Below are 14,685 nucleotides of genomic sequence, written 5' to 3'. Positions count from 1 at the left end.
CCAAAAAAAAAAGATATCCGCTGTCAAGACTGGGGGTGAATGTGGGTATGCAGACCTGCGAGCAACTGCGGCCGCTCATGATGAGTTAGATTTTTTGTGGCCCTCACCCCCACCAAAGCTGTGTGTGTGGTGTCTGATGGTCCAGATGTGGTGTCTGTTGATTATCCAGGTGCGTGTCTGTTGTCTGTTGATGGTCCTGGTGTGTGTCTGTTGTCTGTTTGATGGTCCTGGTGTGTGTCTGTTGATGGTCCTGGTGTGTGTTTGTTGATGGTCCTGATGTGTATCTGTTGTCTGTTATGGTCCTGGTGTGTGTCTGTTGATGGTCCTGGTGTGTGTTTGTTGTCTGTTGATGGTCCTGGTGTGTGTCTGTTGATGGTCCTGGTGTGTGTCTGTTGTCTATTGATGGGACCGGGGTGTGTGTCTGTTGATGGTTCAGATGTGTGTCTGTTGATGGTCCTGGTGTGTGTCTGTTGATGGTCCTGATGTGTGTTTGTTGTCTGTTGATGGTCCTGGTGTGTGTCTGTTGTCTGTTGATGGTCCTGGTGCGTGTCTGTTGATGGTCCTGGTGTGTGTCTGTTGATGGTCCTGGTGTGTGTCTGTTGATGGTCCTGGTGTGTGTCTGTTGATGGTTCAGATGTGTGTGTGTGTCTGATTGTCCAGATGTGTGTCTGTTGATTACCCAGGTGCGTGTCTGTTGATGGTCCTGGTGTGCGTCTGTTGTCTGTTGATGGTCCTGGTGTGTGTCTGTTGATGGTCCCGGTGTGTGTCTATTGATGGTCCTGGTGTGTGTCTGTTGATGGTTCAGATGTGTTCTGTTGATGGTTCCTGGTGTGTGTCTGTTGATGGTCCAGATGTGTGTCTGTTGATGGTCCGATGTGTTTATGTTGTCTGTTGATGTCCTGATGTGTATCTATTGTCTGTTGATGGTACTGATGGTGTGTCTGTTGATGGTCCTGGTGTGTGTTGCATGGTCCCTGGTGTGGGTGTCTGTTGATGGTCCTGGTGTGTGTCTGTTGATGGTCCAGATGTGTGTATGTTGTCTGTGATGGTCCTGATGTGTGTATGTTGATGATCCTGTGTGTGTCTGTTGTCTGTTGATGGTCCTGGTGTGTATCTGTTGACGGTACTGGTGTGTGTCTGTTGTAGGTCCTGGTGTGTGTCTGTTGATGGTCCTGGTGTGTGTCTGTTGTAGGTCCTGGTGTTGTGTCTGTTGATGGTCCTGGTGTGTGTCTGTTGATGGTCCAGATGTGTGTATGTTGTCTGTTGATGGTCCTGATGTGTATCTGTTGTTGTTGATGGTCCTGGTGTGTGTCTGTTGTCTGTTGATGGTCCTGGTGTGTGTCTGTTGATGGTCCTGAGGTGTGTGTGTGTGTGATGGTCCTGGTGTGTATCTGTTGACGGTACTGGTGTGTGTCTGTTGTAGGTCCTCTGGTGTGTGTCTGTTGATGGTCTGGTGTGTGTCTGTTGTAGGTCCTGGTTGTGTGTCTGTTTGATGGTCCTGGTGTGTGTCTGTTGATGGTCCAGATGTGTGTATGTTGTCTGTTGATGGTCCTGATGGTATCTGTTGTCCTGTTGATGGTCCTGGTGTGTGTCTGTTGTCTGTTGATGTCCTGGTGTGTGTCTGTTGATGGTCCTGATGTGTGTGTGTGTGATGGTCCTGATGTGTCTGTTGTTTGTAGATGTGTGTGTAGTCTGTTGTCTGATGAGTCCTGTGGTTGTGTCCCTGTAGATGGTCCTGATCCCAGGAGGGGAGTTCCTGATGGGTACAGACAACCCTGGCATCCCCCAGGACGGGAGGGTCCCCAGAGGAGGGTGGCACCTGGACCATTTCTACATGGACGCTCATGAGGTCAGCAACCACCACTTCCAGAGCTTCATCAATGCACGGGCTACATCACTGAGGTAGGTTTTTAAAATGTAACTGACTTTATTGAGATTAGTCTTTTTGATATCAAGTGTCTCTTTTTCTGAATGGAGACCTGCTGGTCAAAGACAGAAGTAGTGTCAGGAGTGTTTACAAATGAATTACAAACATGAAACATACATTGCCTCACACAGTGGATTGTGGTTTTACTCTGAGACAGCCATGCTGACAGATGCCACTTTATAGAAGTGAATTGCTCCTTCTCTGATTTATGTTATAAGATGCTTTCCACTTCTCTCTTCCCCACTCTGTGTTCCTACAGGCAGAGAGGTTTGGAGATTCGTTTGTGTTCGAGGGGTGGTGTTGAGTGAGGAGGTCAAAAGCCAGATATCCAGGCAGTAAGTACCCTTCAGAGCAAAAAAAGATAGGAAGATACATTTAATTCTCCAAGGCAAGGGATATGTATTGTGCATCCATCATGCTGATGAAATTGACGGCTGCATTCAATGTTCTATTGTAAACTTCTCTTTAAGTGTTGTTTACATCTAACCTAGTGCTAGCGTGACTGTTTCTGCATTCAACAATGCCTCTTCCTAGACAAAAGCGATACAGGAATTGGCTAAAGAAAATACGGGCATCCAGGCTAGTATAGCTACTTTTTGTTTTCATAGCTGTTTCAGTCCTGCACACACAGGGCCCTAACTTGAGTTCCATCTGCATTACTCAATTTTTGCATCAATGAGCATGTGTCTAAAGTTAGTCTACGGCCCATGGAGAGCAATGTTGTGGTTTCTCACTTCTGTCATCTGATGACATTCCAATAGACCCCCAATTTATCAGTCTCCTTTGATGATGCTTTGAAGCCTGTATAGAGAGGGGACTGCCCTCTGGTTTAATTATTGAGCAGCGTTCACTCCGCTCCACAGCAGACAGCCAAGTAATTTCTCCCTGGGGTAGTACAGGTCATTTAGGCTGTATAGTGGAACTCTCTCAACATGGAGTATACGAGAAGGAATCACTATGATTGGTCCTCAGATTCTCAAAAGGTTTTACAGCTGTACCATCGAGAGCATCCTAACGGGTTGCATCACTGCCTGGTATAGGAACTGCTCGGCCTCTGACCACAAGGCACTACAGAGGTAGTGCGTACGGCCCAGTACATCACCGGGGCCAAGCTTCCTGCCATCCAGGACCTCTATACCAGGCGGTGTCAGAGGAAGGCCCAGAAATTGTCAGAGCTCCAGCCACCATAGTCATAGACTGTTCTCTCTGCTACCACAACGGCAAGCGGTACTAGAGCGCCAAGTCTAGTTCCAAGAGGCTTCTAAACAGAGTCACATTGACTCTTGTACCGGTGCCCCTGTATATAGCCCCCCTATTGTTATTTACTGCTGCTCTTTAATTATTTGTATTTTCTTAAAACTGAATGTTGGTTAAGGGCTTGTAAGTAAGCATTTCACTGTAAGGTCTACAACCTGTTGTATTCGGCGCATGTGACAAATAAGATTTTATTTGTATAATTCCAGTAACTGTTAAAGGTTCTCACACACACACACACACACACATCGTACTGGAATTCAATGTCATCAAATTAAATTACAGTATGATTTCACATAGCCAACTGTAAACATGATATGTCTTTACAAACAACTTCCTATGCGCACACGTCTTACTCTGAAAACGGGAAGTTAATTACTGTTGTCCTCATGGGATGGAGGATATTGGGGCACACACATTAGTATGTAATCAGTCACAGATGGATGTGCTCACTGGTTAACATGGTGATTGAGAGAAACAGGTTACTACTTCACACGCTTTGTTTTCCTTCTGGAACTTGGACTGCTGTTTGAACTTCCTGCTTTTTTCTCTGTATCTTTTACCTCAGTATACTATACAGATCCCTGTGCATTAGGTTGGATTCAATATTTATTCCATGTTTTATTCAAACCTGTTGTGATGTACTCCCAAAGCTGAGTTGTTTAGTGTGACTGACGAATTGGCTTAGAAAAGCACATGTGTTTTTGAAGGCTGTTGACACCTTTTCCAGTCAAGACACCAACATCTTACACTGTTATTTTTAGTTGTGTAAAAAAACACTGTTTTGTTTGGGAGTCAAATGAAGAAAACAAACACCCCTGTATGATGGCAGAGCTTTAAAATGCAGAGCAACAGCCACAGAGCAGGCCAAAGTGGCACCTGTCTGGTTTCCTTTAAGTATCCATTCTCTAACACTGCCTTTTGGGCTGGTGTGGTGTAGTGGGTTAACATTTCACACACACAATGTTGATTCAAACTTTCTATTTCTCTGAACTAGTTTGGGGGGAGTGAGAGAGAGAGACGGGGGAGGGAGAGATATTTATGTTATGTGTAGACTGTTGGTGGACTATAGACATGGGGTGCAGATTCAGTTGAAGCGGGGACTGGGAGAGGAGGGTGTTTTAGAGGTGGCGAAAGAGTGTGTAAACAAACACTGCTTGCTTAGGAATGTAGCACTACCCCCCCCCCCCTTCACACTCAACTATTAGACTGTGTGTTTGTGCTTTTTTGTTTGTGTGTGCGCCAGTGCACACTCGGCTGACACCATGACATCAGTTCCTGATAAGTTGGTTCTGTCTACCTGTGTGACATAGCGGCTGTTGTGACTTCCTGGTTGTCAGGTGGCTGCTGCCCCCTGGTGGTTGCCTGTCAGAGAAGCAGACTGGAGGCACCCTGAGGGCCCGACTCCAGCATCACAGACAGGTAGGAGTTACATCGCTATACTGGCTCATTCTAATGAGATCCAGTGTCTACCAGTATCTGTATGTCACAGATGTGTAGAGGTCTGTTATAAACTGATGGTTCTTATGACTCATGTTGAAGTTGTGTGTTTGGTTCCTGTTGAGCCAAATGTACAAAGTATACAGTATGTGTTGCTATACTACTAAATTACCATGTCTTATGATGTTATTATTAACCATAACCTGGTTTGTTTAGCAGGCTGGACCACCCTGTGCTGCATGTGTCATGGCAGGACGCTGTGGCCTACTGCTCCTGGGCCCACAAGAGACTACCCACAGAGGCTGAGTGGGAGTACGCCTGCAGAGGAGGCCTACAGGACAGGTATGTGTAATGTGTGTGTGAGGGAACAACCCCACTACTAATATATTATAAATTAAGATTAGTATATTGAAGCAATAAGGCCTGAGGGGGTGTGGTGTATGGCCAATATACCATGGCTAAAGGCTGTTCTTACTCATGGCGCGTCATGTAGTGCCTGGATACAGCCATGAGCCATGGTATATTGGCCTATACCACACAAACCCTGAGGTGCCTTATTGCATTATAAAATAGTTACCAATGTAATTTTTTTAATGTTACCTTTATTTATGTAGGCAAGTCGGTTAAGAACAAATTATTATGTTCAATGACGGCCTAGGAACAGTGGGTTAACTGCCTTGTTTCAGGGGCAGAACGACAGATTTTTACCTTGTCAGCTCGGGGATTCGATCTTGCAACTCTTTCGGTCACTAGTCCAAACGCTCTTGGTTACCTGCCACCTCACTAATTAAAACAGTAAAAATAATTTGTTTTGTCATACCCGTGGTATACGATCTGATATACCACAGTTTTTCAGCCAATCGTATTCAGGGCTCAAACCACACAGATTATAATATGTTATGTGCCACAATTCCTACAGTACACCTTTTAATCCTTGCACAGTTTCTAGTAGTGCCTATCTTTATCCACCTGCCCTGATCATATGTTCCTGGTATTTTCAAGACTTTACCGTGGGGGAACAAACTGTAAACCTAAAGGACAGCACTACGCCAACTCTGGCAGGGAAGTTCCCCACACACACTCAGAAGAGGACGGGTACACCAACCTTCACCAGTAAGAGATGGGGAGAGACAGTTACTGAGAGAGAGAGAGACCGAGACAGAGAATGAGAAAGAATGTGACTTAATACAGTATGTAAAATTGGTCTGACTTGACTAAAAGACTGTGAAACAAAGGGCTCAGTGAGTCTGTTTACTCCCATGTTAGGGAGGCAGGGTGGCCCTTACACAATCCATTGTGATGAACACAGGAAGTTGATCTCTGATTCAGCCACTGCTTACCAACAGGAAACTGTGTGTCATTGGAGATTAGAGAGATAATCAAGTTAGAATGTCACAACACCAGCAGCTCACAGCTGCTCTAGATCACATGAATAACATTGAGAACATTCATGAATTGCTAGTAATAGTGAAATTATACTATTTGATATGATTTGTCTCACTTCAATGGCTGCTGAGATTTATCGTCTCATTCTTTTACAGGTCTTTCAGGGTTACACTTTCTATGACGTATCACTACCGTTAAAAACGTAGAAATGTCCTTGTCTTTGAAAAGAAAAGCACATTTTTTGTCCATTAAAATAACATCAAATTAATCAGAAATACAGTGTAGACATTGTTAATGTTGTAATGACTATTGTAGCTGGAAATGGCTGATTTCTTTTTATGGAATATCTACATATTCTACATAGGCATACAGAGGCCCATTATCAACAACCATCACTTCCAATGGCACGTTGTGTTAGCTAATCCAAGTTGATCATTTTAAAAGCTAATAGATCATTAGAAAACCCTTTTGCAATTATGTTAGTACAGCTGGAAACTTGTTCTGATTAAAGAAGCAATAGAACTAGCCTTCTTTAGACTAGTTGAGTATCTGGAGCATCAGCATTTGTGGTTTGATTACAGGCTCTCTGTACGCCTGTGTAGATATTCCGTAAAAAATCTGCCGTTTCCAGCTAGAATAGTCATTTACAACATTAACCATGTCTACACTGTATTTCTGATCAATTTGATGGTGTAGAATGTGAAAGTATCTATCTCATATCTTTCTATGTCTGCAGGTGAAGTCATTTCCTGCAAATGGCTATGGCCTGTAAACATGGTAGGGATGCATGGGAGTGGACATCTGACTGGTGACTGTACACCACACCACAGATGAACGGCACAACCGCGGTAATACATACACATTTTTTATGTCACATCTGTGAGGATTTCCTCTTGATGTTTTGATATTTTCTCTCCTCCCTTTTGCAGGCAGGTCCACCATCAGGCACAGACCGAGTGAAGAAAGGAGGCTCCTACATGTGCCATAAAGTAACCTTCATGCAATTACTATTTCTATGGCCACAAGCACTGTTCATGACACAAACTGTTCACACCCCTTTTGATGGCGGATAGAACATTTAGCAGGTTTAAAGCTCATTTCTTTTGCAATTCTATACATTTTCCCATGTCTAATGTGTATTATGTGATATTTGAGTGACTCAAACATTATAACAAAATCTACTGGCTAAAAACATAACTAAAAATATTAGCTGACATGGGCTAGTTGACTGTACATTTCTGACAAGTTATATAATTGCTCTCTTAAGGTATCCAATGACTGACATGACAAGAGGAAAACTAATGGTGCACTAACCAATTTCAAAATTACACCTTAGAAGTCAAACACACACCTACATACTAGAGCCTAGCGGTCTCGGAAAAAGCAGTGGTTCCCAAACTGTGGGGCAAGCCCCACTTGCTGACACCTCGCACCTCCCACAGTTTGGGAACCACTGCTTATAGTCCAGTGGCAATCAAGTACAGTGGGATACAACCATCCCAGCTCTGCAGATTTTGCTGCAAAGAGACCGAATCCTTAAATCATTTGTTTTGGTTCGTTCAATATGTAGCTTGTTTTTGGTTGCAGGTTAAGGAATGGCTGAAGAATTACAACATTTATCTAGAGGTAACTCTATAAATAGCACTGCTGGGGGGTTTTAAAAAGTCATAGTCAATCGATCAATAATATAATAATACTCATATCAAAAAAAATCTTTCATTTACAATATGTAAAAACTATGAGAATAGAAAGGTTCAGAAATGTTGTGAAATATCGAAGCATAGTTGAAAAACATATGGCAAATTGAAATCAAAACTGGATGGTCTTCAGAGAATGGGAGTGGGAATAAGATATATATGTAAAATATACTGTGTCTGTAAAATGTTATAGTATGTATAAGCTGGAAGTAGAAGCCTAAGTTTTTTTGTCCATTTGTTTACTCCAATTAGGGGAGGGTGGTAGGGTTAGGGAAATGATAAATAAGATATATACCAAAAAATATATATATTTACAAAAAAAATGTATGGGTGTTTTGGAAATGATGCAGACAATTACATTGATTGGAAACCAAATCTATTTGCCAATATTAAAGCTGATCTACCCCCACACAAAAAAAGTACAGTGGGCTTTCTGTATGGAGGGGTGTGTTGTCTGTGTGTGGGTGGTTCAGAGACCGGCTCTGGTGTGTAGGTGTGTGTTTTGACTTCTATGCCCATGTAGAATAGCCTGACTCGGATACCACAGCTTAGAGAGAGAGTCTTGCAGCTTGAATTACACACGTACTGTTGTAATTTGTAACAAAAGGGAGCTGTATACAACCTCCGTCCTGCTTAACAGCAAAGGGGGAAATTTATTTAAGGGGAAAACATACTTCTACTTTTCCTAGTACAGTTGCTAGGTGATCCTCTGGAGGCCCAATATGCTGTCTTCCACAGTATACTGAGCTATTAGCCCCGCTCCTCTGGTTGCCTTGGTGTTGCGATTGACAGCATGCAAAACGATTCCCAAGCACCAACCTGCGTTTGTTTCACCTGAGGGGGTCATGTGAAGGAGGAAAGGACTTCAATCTAACGGGCTTTGTGATTGTAAAACAAACGTTGGCCCTGTTTAAATACTTCAAATACAGTACCAGTCAAAAGTTTGACCCTTTTGATGGGACCGGGTGTGTGTCTGTTGATGGTTCAGATGTGTGTCTGTTGATGGTCCTGGTGTGTGTCTGTTGATGGTCCTGATGTGTGTTTGTTGTCTGTTGATGGTCCTGGTGTGTGTCTGTTGTCTGTTGATGGTCCTGGTGTCAGGACAACAGATACCATCAGGACCATCAACAGACAAACATACACCACATCGGACCATCAACAGACACACACCAGGACCATCAACAGACACACACACCAGGACCTACAACAGACACACACCAGACCATCAACAGACACACACCAGGACCTACAACAGACACACACCAGTACCGTCAAAGATACACACCAGGACCATCACACACACACACACCATCAGGACCATCAACAGACACACACCAGGACCATCAACAGACAACAGACACACACCAGGACATCAACAGACAACAGATACACATCAGGACCATCAACAGACAACATACACACATCTGGACCATCAACAGACACACACCAGGACCATCAACAGACACACACCAGGACCTACAACAGACACACACCAGGACCATCAACAGACACACACCAGGACCTACAACAGACACACACCAGTACCGTCAACAGATACACACCAGGACCATCAACAGACAACAGACACACACAGGATCATCAACATACACACATCAGGACCATCAACAGACAACATACACACATCTGGACCATCAACAGACACACACCAGGACCATCAACAGACACCCACACCAGGACCATCAACACACACCAGGACCATCAACAGACACACATCAGTACCGATCAACAGACAATAGATACACATCAGGACATCAACAGACAACATAAACACATCGGACCATCAACAGACACACATCTGACCATCAACAGACACACACCAGGACACAACAGAACATTGAACCATCAACAGACACACACCAGGACCATCAATAGACACACACCGGGACCATCAACAGACACACACCAGGACCATCAACAGACAACAGACGCACACACAGGACCATCAACAGACACGCACCTGGGTAATCAACAGACACACATCTGGACAATCAGACACACACACACATCTGAACCATCAACAGACACACACCAGGACCATCAACAGACACACAACCAGGACCATCAACAGACACACACCAGGACCATCAACAGACACGCACCAGGACCATCAACAGACAACAGACACACACCAGGACCAATCAACAGACAACAAACACACATCAGGACCATCAACAGACACACACCAGGACCATCAACAGACACACATCTGAACCATCAACAGACACACACCCGGTCCCACAATAGACAACAGACACACACCAGGACCATCAACAGACACACACCAGGACATCAACAGACAACAAACACACACCAGGACCATCAACAGACACACACCAGGACCATAAACAGACAACAGATACACATCAGGACCATCAACAAAACACACCAGGACCATCAACAGACACACACCAGGACCATCAAACAGAAACAGACACACACCAGGACCATCAACAGACAACAGACACGCACCTGGATAATCAACAGACACACATCTGACCATCAGACACACAACACAGCTTTGGTGGGGGTGAGGGCCACAAAAAATCTAACTCATCATGAGCGGCCGCAGTTGCTCGCAGGTCTGCATACCCACATTCACCCCCAGTCTTGACAGCGGATATCTTTTTTTTTTGGGGGGGGGGGGGGTTAGAGTTAATTTCGTGCAATTCAACACATTCTGCCATGATGTTGCAGTTTTAAAAGCAAGTTTGCTGCAATTCTACACATTTTGCCATTGGACGGAGAGTTCTTATAGGAGACCCTTATAATTGGTGTTCTATGAGATAATATCAGTCAGTTAACATGACCTTTATAAATTAGCTGATGACTCTTATATAACAAATGTAAATTATCTCCTAACCCTGTGTTTACTACAGACCTTATTTTCGGCGTTAATCTAAAAATCCTACAAAAACGCCAGTCATTTCCTCATAGGCTTTGTCCAAAGAACCATTGTGGAGTTAAGTGCCTACATAAAGAGGTATTTAACGTGAACGCTTGATATAATACCTGACTACGAGTATCAGATTCTTCTCCATTCGTCTGACTGTCTGTATGCCTTTCATTTGACTTTTCGAGTATTTGACAGCAGAGTTTTCTGTTATTATGGAGCTTTCCTTCTCGATATCCACAACCGCATCTCTCTTCAGGTTGTGGCAGCCACAGCTCGAGCTCTCTACGCCAGCGGAACGACCGTCTCAGGTTCTGCGCCGACGGAGAGTTCTGGCTTGCTTTGAACACACAGCACATCATCTTTTGACATTCAGGGAAAATAAGAAAAACGCACAATAAAGCAACATTGTTGCACCATTCAGCTCAAAACCACTTGTTTGTGGACAGAGCCATGCTTCCGCATAATCAGTCACGTGATCAGTCAGCTGATAACTGTAAGGTTGCAACTCTATACCATAAACATGTAGGCTATCATTTCAGCAATACTCATTTTTACAATGCGTGTCATAATGTTTGTGTATAGTTTTTGATTAAAATTTTAATTGCACTTCCTCCAGCAGTGTCTAAAGTTAGGAGAAGTTTCTTTAAATAACGCGCAATGCTCACCACACTTTGGGAGTTGTAGTATAAATATGCTTTCTGTTTTGTTAAGTATTCGAAGGAATAATTCAAGAAACATCATTTCCCAGAAACCAGTACTGGTATATAATTTTCTGAGGGGCTACAGACCTTCACGCGGGGACGAGCGCTCATGTAGCGAACGAACGGAAGGCAAGGTGATTGGATTGAGCTGTCAAAAAAATCGGACTCTACTCGCCGACTGAATCTCCGTGCTATGGATTAGTTGAAAAGCGGTATATCGCTGCCATGCTCTCCCGTTGACCAGCCAACCTCTTACCACAGCTAAGGTAAAGTTGACCACAACTCTGTAACAGTTTGCGGGAGCATCCCCGCCTCTTAAATATTATTGCTTGTGGCGAGGGAAGAAGCGCAACAATGTATCTGCCCTCCTCATGAACGGCCGGTCATGATTTTCTGCACCGACGCTGATTAAACTATTTTTTTCCCTCCCGAGCTGAGAACACGGTTTTGACAAGTCTGATATGAAATATAATATAATTGAACAATTGAAGCAACGCAAGTGTTCAAACTGTAGGCTACTCGTCTCATAGATGTACTGAAGCTCAGTAAAGTTCAAGTGATTTCATACACTATCCCATTTTGAAAGAAGACTGGAAATATGGATTTGTGCTGGCAGTTTGCCCAGTGGCTTGGGCATCATGTTGATTAACATAACAGTAACGTTATATCTATGTCGTGCACTACTGTTGTCTACTAAATCTTAGGCAATGTGGTTTTGAGGTAATATGATGGGGTGAATTGTTCACCATGTTTTGTTTTTCTTTGAGTATGTTTCTAAGATGACTGCTCTGAAAATAGGCTTGAGGTCAGCCTCATTATTACTCACTCTTGGGGATGTTGCAGTGTAGGCAAATAATACGTATGTGTGTAGGCTACTAGATTCTCACAGTAGGAACTCTGTAGACTGAAATGTCACCAATGTGAGTCGGGACTCAGTACGTGCAGTATGTTCCAGGAGTTTTTCTCTTACCGCCACATGAACAGGAAAAACTCTAGGCCCCATTGACAGCCTATAGTTAGAGTCTGGAGTTCTTCCTGGACAGGTCAAATCAAATTTTATTTGACACATACATGTGTTTAGCAGATGTTATTGCGTGTGTAGAGAAATGCGTGTGTTTCTAGAGAAATGCGTGTCTTTCTAGAGGAAATGCGTGCTTCTAGAGAAATGCTTGTCTTTCTAGCGAAATGCTTGTGTTTTCTAGCGAAATGCTTGTGTTTCTAGCTCCAACAGTGCAGTAATATCTAACAATACACACAATCGAAAGTAAAATAATGGAATTAAGAATATATAAATATTTGGATGAGCAATGTCAGAGTGGCAGACTAAGATGCAGTAGAATAGGATGAATACAGTATATACATATGAGATGACTAATGCAAATATGTATACGTTAAAGTGACTAGTGTTCCAATTATTAAAGTTATCAGTGATTTCAGGTCTATGTATATAGGCAGCAGCCTCTAATGTGATGCTATTTAACAGTCTGATGGCATTGAGATAGAGAGACTGAAAAACACCGTCTCAGCTTTGATGCACCTGTACTGACTTCGCCTTCTGGATCATAGCGGGGTGAACAGGCAGTGGCTCGGGTGGTTGTTGTCCTTGATGATCTTTTTGGCCTTCCTGTGACATCGTGTCCTGGAGGGCAGGTAGTTTGTACCCGGTGATGAGTTGGGCAGACCGCACCAGCCTGCAAATCCTCCTGCTACCTCTCTCTGGATTTCTCCTCAGCTAACAACAACGTTCCCACAAATTTAGAGAACATTCCCTTAAGTCTCATTAGGTAACTAATTAATGTTGCATATGAATGTTCCTGTGATGTGCAAGGAATGTTTCCAACAGACCCATTCCCTGAGTGTCAAATATAACTTACCCAGAACATGGTTACCAATGTTCTCAGAATTTAAGATAAGAATATTGTAGACGTGTTTCATGGGAGTGTTACAAGAACATTAATGCGTCCAGTTTTCTGTGGTCAGTAGCCTCAGTTTCCAGGCTTCCTCACTGTTCGTGATGTACTAGACGTGGGGGCATGGTAAGGAGGACTGGCTCTTAAGGGTATTAACACAGCATAGGACACAGCTTTACTCCCTGGGCACTGTACACCTGCAGTACAATAACCAATGCACTGCTAGGGTCTAGGCCATGTGTCATCCCAAGATCTCATACATTGTATTCTAACCACTGACCAGATTTGGGGTAACTTCCTTTACAATTCAGTCCAAGTCCAATAGAAAGTAATGGGCTGTTTTCAACTTACTTCCCTGAATTGAAAGGGGATTGAATCCAACCCTGATTGTAATCAGCCTGGGTCAGTGTTACAATAACACACAGTGACACCTTTGAACTTGTTGAACTGACGGGTCTGTCCACTCCCTCCACCATCTAGCCCAGAAGCAGGTCTAATAACCACAGGTGCATGGCCTTCCTGTTTCTCTCTCTGCCTCTCCTAATCATTAACTGTTTACCCCTCACCCACCACACACACACACACATACACACCAGGCTAGAGCATCAGATAGTGCCTGGCCTATGCAAATCCTCCTGCTACCTCTCGCTCTGGATTTCTCCTCAGCTAACAACAAACTTTCCCACAACTTTAGAGAATGTTCCCTTAAGGGTCTCATTAGGTAATTAACTAATGTTATTCATAGGAATGTTCCTGTGATGTGCAATGAATGTTTCCAAGAGAGTATTTCCTGAGTGTCAAATGGAATATACCCAGAACATGGTTACAATGTTCTCAGAATATAAGATATTCATGTTCTAGACACACTTCATGGTAACGTTGAAGAACGTGCATGTGTCCAGTTTTCTGTGGATTAGGAGAATATTCCATCAACGTCAAACTAAACATACACAGAACATGGTTGCCATGTTCTCAGAATAAGATAATGTTCTAGACACTTTTCATGGGAAGGTTTGCTGTGTATCAGTTGTCAGGAATGTCGCCTGATGGTCCCCCCCAAAAAAATAAGTTTAATTACACGCATTGTTACGGTTGCTGAGCCAATCAAGGTCCTGATTGGTTAACCACTTAACCATTCATATCTTTTTGTCTTTTTGCAAGGTAGGGATATCCACACACCGTGCTTTATAACATACATATTTGACATTGTGAATGTATTTATTTTTACTCCCTTTTTCAATCTTGTCTCATCGCTGCAACAGGCAAAGGTTGAGTCATGCCTCCTCCGAAACATGACCCACCAAACTTAACACACACCCGCCAGCCACACCAATGTGTCAGAGGCAACACCATTCAACTGACAACCGAGGTCAGCTTGCAGGTGCCCGGTCCGCCACAAGGAGTCACTAGAGCACAATCAGCCAAGTTAAGCCCCCCAGCCAGACCAGACCCCCTA

At 43.5% G+C, this 14,685-nt stretch overlaps 1 protein-coding gene across 1 annotated transcript in view; it reads left to right on the top strand.

Annotated features, from left to right (window-relative positions):
* Positions 1-14,685, top strand: part of sumf1 (sulfatase modifying factor 1) — a 25,393-nt gene that overhangs the window by 765 nt on the left and 9,943 nt on the right. The gene's annotated exons all lie outside the window — the stretch shown is intronic.

Source organism: Salvelinus sp. IW2-2015, linkage group LG1 (genome assembly GCF_002910315.2).
Source record: "Salvelinus sp. IW2-2015 linkage group LG1, ASM291031v2, whole genome shotgun sequence".
NCBI lineage: Eukaryota > Metazoa > Chordata > Actinopteri > Salmoniformes > Salmonidae > Salvelinus > Salvelinus sp. IW2-2015.
Note: the sequence above shows the minus strand (reverse complement) of the source record. Positions and strands in the feature narration are given on the sequence as shown.